The sequence below is a fragment of the Dermochelys coriacea genome, chromosome 4 (genome assembly GCF_009764565.3).
Source record: "Dermochelys coriacea isolate rDerCor1 chromosome 4, rDerCor1.pri.v4, whole genome shotgun sequence".
Lineage (NCBI taxonomy): Eukaryota > Metazoa > Chordata > Testudines > Dermochelyidae > Dermochelys > Dermochelys coriacea.
In genome coordinates this window covers 99,868,950-99,874,949 of record NC_050071.1, presented here as the reverse complement: position 1 = coordinate 99,874,949, position 6,000 = coordinate 99,868,950, and the positions used below count along the sequence as shown (strand labels likewise).

The 6,000-nt window shown below is 47.2% G+C and overlaps 1 protein-coding gene across 1 annotated transcript in view; it reads left to right on the top strand.

Annotated features, from left to right (window-relative positions):
• Positions 1 to 2,480: 2,480 nt before the first annotated feature.
• The window catches only part of N4BP2 (NEDD4 binding protein 2), a 76,480-nt gene continuing 72,960 nt past the window's right edge, over positions 2,481 to 6,000 (top strand). The window contains 1 exon segment of the mRNA XM_043513937.1: positions 2,481 to 2,685. The gene's annotated coding sequence lies outside the window, so the exon portion shown is untranslated.

The window sequence follows — 6,000 nt, the reverse complement described above, 5'->3', positions numbered from 1 at the left end:
AGCTCTCGTGCAAAAAAGTCAGTCCTACCAGCAGAGGGAAACAACAGCTGGTCCTGAATGGGGGTGGGGTTGGGAGGAGGCGAAGGACACTTTCTCTTGCTCTTTCTTGCCATGATAGAAGGAAGATTAGATCCTGACTTTCTGCTTCAGTGCAGGGAGAATCTGTAAAAGGCTCTCTTGCTCTCCTCTTTAAAGAAAAGTGGAGGAGAAGTCAGGCTGGGTGCGACAACCCCTTTTGCTTAATTGTATGAAGCACAGAGCATAAACACTGATTGGGATGGGAGATATTGCCACATTGTTTGGGACAGTGGGCCCCTTCCTGCTTTTCCCTTTCACAACAGAAGAAGAAGAATCAGTCTAAGATTTCCTCATTCTCTTCAGTCGGAAAAAAGAAAATAAGGCCATGGTAAACCACCTCCCTCCAGTTCTCTCCCTCAGAGGATATTAAAAGGAAGTGTATAGTGATAGGGTTGAATATATATGCAGAAGGAACCAATGTCCCAAAAGTGGGGAAGATAGCTTATTTGAAGAGCTGCCCAAAGTGGAAGGAGAAAGTGGGGTAAAATCCATCTTGATCCTAACTCCAGATGCTCACCTTCTAATGAGAAGCAGGAAGGAGTGGAGCCCAGGGCCAGTTTTATCTCCTTAGCACAGGCAGCTGAGTTGGGCCTCAATCAATTGGGGATGGAGTGAGTGGGATGGGGCCTCAGAAAAGGGGCAGGGCAAGGGTGTTCAGTTTTTTGCGATTAGAAAGTTGCAATCTTTAAATTCAGAGTGCACTGCATCAAGGGAGGAATGCAAGTAGAGGTAATTTTTCAAAGCCATTAGTTGTCTTAGTACTTAGTCACGTCAGGTAAGTTTTTGAGTTTACTTACTTCTAATGACTAGAAGTGGTCCCAAATTTGTTGGTCACAGCCTTAATTATACCGTACATATACCCTATAAAGGACTGTCTTCATTGAGCCCAACACACTAGAGCTCTAATTGTGAGTGGGAACTCAGGGTGCTGCAAAAATACAAATAACACTAATGTTGTTCATCTCCCTGTTAATGCTTGGTTGAATATTTGTACATCATTTTAAAAATGTGAATGACTATTTAAGTTTGGGTTGCCACCTCTGAGGTACAAAAAACTGGGAGACCCACAATGATCGAAATCATAAAACCGGACAGCTGGTAGTGTACACTGAGCACCCTTACAGATTTTTGGGGACAGCTACCTCAAAAAAGGAACAGCTGGCAGTGTTTACTGAAAACCCTTATAGATTTCCTGAGACAGCTACCTCAGAAAAGGGACAGCTGGCAGTGTGTACTGAACACCCTTATAGATTTCCTGAGACAGCTACCTCAGAAAAGGGACAGCTGGCAGTGTGTACTGAACACCCTTACAAAGATTTCCCAGGACAGCTACCTCAAAAAAGGGGTGATCCAGGGAAAACCTGAACAGGTGGCAATGCTAATCCAACTGTTAAGAATTATTACTAACTAGATGAAAATGTTAATATAATTGCAAGCTTCTCAGGACAAGTACTACTTCATATTTTGTTTTACAGCACCTAGAACAATGTGGCCTCTGTCTTGATTGGGGACGTTAGGCACTATTGCAATAGAAACAGTATCAGGTTGTTGGTTTTTTTTACATCAGGAAACATAGACGCATAGATACTATTTTTCTATTGGTCATGCATACTGTAATGTGTTACCGTTCCCACCTCCTCCTAAATAAGCGCTACGGAACAACCAGTGAGACACAGAACCACAGACTCTTATGATTCTAAAGCCCAAGCGTGGGACCCCCCCCGGGCCAGCGATCACGGTGTTTCCTTCTCCCTCATTCTGTTCATGTTGCAAAAGGGGATTTTGAGGCAGGACACTTCCCTGCAGTCTCACTAGTACCCGGAAAAGGCCAGACAACTGCAAAGCTCCACCACGCTGGGGTCTGGACTCTGGGCGGCTGGCAGGGGGAGAGCAAGCGAATGACAGGGAGGCTCAGACACTCAGAGCCTGGCCGGGAAGGGGCTCGGCTCGTCCCGTCCATCCCGCGGCCAGTACTCCCATGTCCCCACCTACAGAGGCTCCAGCCTGGATCCTGCCTGTGTGTGGCAGGTACCGCGGCTTGCCCGGATTCCCCCTGCGGTACGACTGAACCCCGTAGTTGCCAGGTGTCCAGTTTTCAACCAACGCTCAGGGGCAAAAGGACCCTCCCCAGCCGGGTGAAAATGAGCGAGCGAGTGAGTGGGGGGGGGGGGGGGAGAGCGAGCGACAGAGGGAGGGGGAAGGTGGAGTGAGCGGGGCAAAGGTGTTAGGTTTTGTTCCGTCAGAAAGCTGGCGACCCTGTGGCTTCCTCTCCGCAGACGAGCTGGGCGCGGGTTCTGCTGCTGGGGCGGGAGGTTTCCTGGCGGGCGGCGCTGCTGGGCCAGGCCCCGGGGGGCGGGGGAGCAGAGTAGCGCGGAGCCGCCTCCTCCCGGGCTGTTCTTCCCCGCCTGGGCGGAGAGCGGCACTGTGTCCCCGCGGCGCGGCGCGGCGCACGCTCCGCCTGAGCCGCCCCCTCTCCTGCCGCCGCCGAGCAGCCTCCTCTCCCCGGGCACCTATTGGAAAACCCGGGAAGCGGCTGGGTAGGCGGGCGCAGGGCGAAGCGAGCCGCTGGAGGCCGCTCAGGGCTGCGCCTCCCCGGAGCTGTGTGAGGTAAGGGCGGCCCCGGGGGGTCGCTACAGGGAGCGCGGCGCGGGTTGGGTGAGGGGGCCGCGGCTGCCGGGGAGGAGCCTGCGGGCGGTTGTTCCTCTTGCTCCCAACAGGGGCGAGCTGCCCGGCTTCCGGGGCCGGCCGATCCGGGCTCTGCTGCAGAGCGAGGCCTTGTCCTACCCGCACAGGCCAGGGCGTCGCGGCCCACGCCCCCTCCCACCGCTGCCGGCCTCCCCGACTCATCCCCCGGCCATAGGGGCGCTGGGAGCTGCCCTCGCCCCGTCCTGTGTTCTCCGCCTCCCCATACAAGGCTGAGAACCCCCGGGGCCCCTGCACATCACCCCCGTGGACTCACCAGCCTGCTGGGAGATGAGCTGCCTGCAGCTGGGAGTATCGCCCGGGCAGCGCTTCCTGTGTGGTGGGAGATTTCCCATCTTTTCGAACCAGCCTGGGAAATGCCGAGCGGCGTGGTGGGGCTGCGCTGGCAGGACTTTGCAGGCTGTTTGACTTAGGGCTTGACTACACTGGGAGATTGACTGGACTCGCTCTTTCCGAGCACTGTCGTGGAAGTTTTAGTGCATTTCCACTTCCACAGGGATTATTCTGGAATAAAAGAACTTGTAGCGGAGCAACTGCACCACCTGCGCTTTTAGTTGAAGCTAGCACTGTAGGGGTGCAGAAGGACCCTGTGGAGGATACAAGTTCTTGGCTGTACACACACAAAAGTTGCACTAAGAGTAGGACCCTCCTTAACTAGTTAGTAACTGCCTTGCTGCCACGCATGAATGATTTCCCATCAGAGGCTCTTTTGTTTTAAATCAGTAAAAGTTACTCTAGTTCAAAACTGTAATTGTATCCATGGGAGTTAAATTGATTTAGGGGCAGTGTGGACATATGAACTCCACTTTAATGTAATGAAATCAGTGCAAGAAGGCCTACTCTGCATCTTTCATTGCAAAAATGGCCTCCCTGTTTACCTTTCTACACTCACTCCCTTTGGGGTTTGGCAAACCAGAAATCAAATAACACTGGCAAGTGATAGGATTCCATCTGTGAGCCTTCAAGCAAATTTAGATATTACAATAATGCTGGCAGTACTTGTGCGCCCTTCCAATCACTTTGATGTGTGGTCATGAGGTATATTACAAGTATGGAAGCCACTTGTAATACCAAAATTCCTGACACGATTCACTCTCTTCTTGCTAATCTAGAAGTATGTGTAGATGCTATTGTTCCTCCAAACTTCCATACTCTGTTACCTCATACTATAACAGCAGCCATGTCAGGATAGTGTATTACAGCTCGTCTCCAAACACTTAGTTTGGCTATTGCAAGATTCAGATCTACTCAAATTCACCCCAAAATATAGATTTTTGTAAAAGATTCTTCACACGTGTAGCCTGTGGAAATGTTTGTTTAATTTGTTTTTAAAACTTATGGAGCATAAGAAATAGCTGTTTGCCGTGTTCTCAATTCAAAAAGTGAATGCATGAGAACCTTAAAGCGAAACTAACAATGCACAAAATGATGCAATTTACTTTAAAATAAATTAGTATTTTTAGACATTTTTGTTTTTTAATAGTCTCATGATTGTTTACAATGTGTTTTTATGTTTTGTCCATTTTAAACATGATTTTAATCTATGCTTTAGACGTTGGTTACGGGAATAACCAGAGTATAATCACGTGGTACAACATGGCTGATGTTGGTAGAGATGTGATTTAAAATATTGGACAGGAATATTGCACTCTTATTTTCAATATTCTTCATATTTTTCCCTTGACCCCTTCCTTTAAACAACTTTAAACTTGTTCCAACTAATGTAAACAACTTGAGTGCTAAGTTTTTAAACATTTACAGTTCCTCCTCCGTGATATATTTTTCAGCATGCTCATTAAGACTTGTGGTTGACTTGTGCTCCCATTTGCTGAAGTCAGGGGTGGCAATCCTGCTAAAAATAGAACAAAAACCTAAATACAAATCCTACTGGGAGTTAGCCTCCAGTTAAACAAAATAACAGTAGCAAAGAAGTCAGTTGGTTCCTTCTGCATATATATCATCTCACTGACATGTTAATTTCAAGAGGGTCATTTAAATAAAAGCATTATTTAACATGACAGTTTGAGGGTTTGTCTACACTACTGGCTGTAGCTGTGCTAGTGTAGTGTCATAGTGTGGATGTTTCCTACACAGATGGAAGGGGTTTTTCTGTCTCTGTAGGGAATACACCTCCCTGAATAGCAGTAGCTTGGTCAGTGGAAGCTTTCTTCCCTCAACTAGGGATGTAAATATTGTTTAAAAAGTTAATCGGTTAAATGACTGAAATTATATTGTTTAACTGATTAACCCATTAAAGGGAGAGGGCTGGGGCTGCTGCTTGGGTTGGTTGGCTGGCTGGCGCAGCCCGGGGTTGCTCTGGCTGGCAGGGCTGGGGCTGGAGCTGCTCCTGCCGGCCCAGGGCTGGGGATTAATGGTTAAACTGGGTTAACTGGTAAAACTAATGCTTACCGGTTAAATGTTTAGCTGTTTACTATTTTACATCCCTACCATCAACCTAGCCGCATCTACACTGGGGGTTAGGTTGGCATACCTACAGCATTTAGGGATGTGAATTTTTTCCACACCTGAGAAACAAACTTAGCTAGGAGCAAAGAACTTCTTAAAAACACTTACAGTATTCTTTATGGACTTTCCCCCTTCTTTCTATGTTCTTCCCTCACAGAATGTATTTATTTTCCCAGATTTTTTTTGTTTGATGGCCTTGTCAACACTTTCATTTTTGATAAAACTTTCTCATCGTGGCAGTAATAATGGTGCATCATAACCAATGGATGCAATAATGGAAGCACTAATGTAGGCTGGCAGCCAGTCTACACTAGTGTTGCAACTGCATTGGTGGAAGATTTTAACAAAAATACAAATGTAGGCAAGGCTTTAGGGCCCATCAGCGCCACAATTTAAACTGTCGGGGACCCAATTACAACACAGTTCTGTTTTGTACTGTAGGTGGGATGTTAATTGTGTTACAAAATAGAACCATGTTGTAACTGAAACACTGGATAATGGTAATATATTAATAGGGTTTTGTGGCATTTGTAATTGTCTTGCAATTGGGCCTTATTTTCCTGGCCCTCTGCCCTTGGCTTCAGTTCACCTTAGTTTTCATGTGCTGATATATCCCCTATACCAAATCAAAATATATTTGATAAAAAAGGACCCTCTTAAAGAAACATCTGTGAATGGAATTAATCTGTTTAAAAATACAGTGTAAGAGGATTACTTTTGTGTGGGAATTTAGTGCTAGTGAAAGCTGCTAAA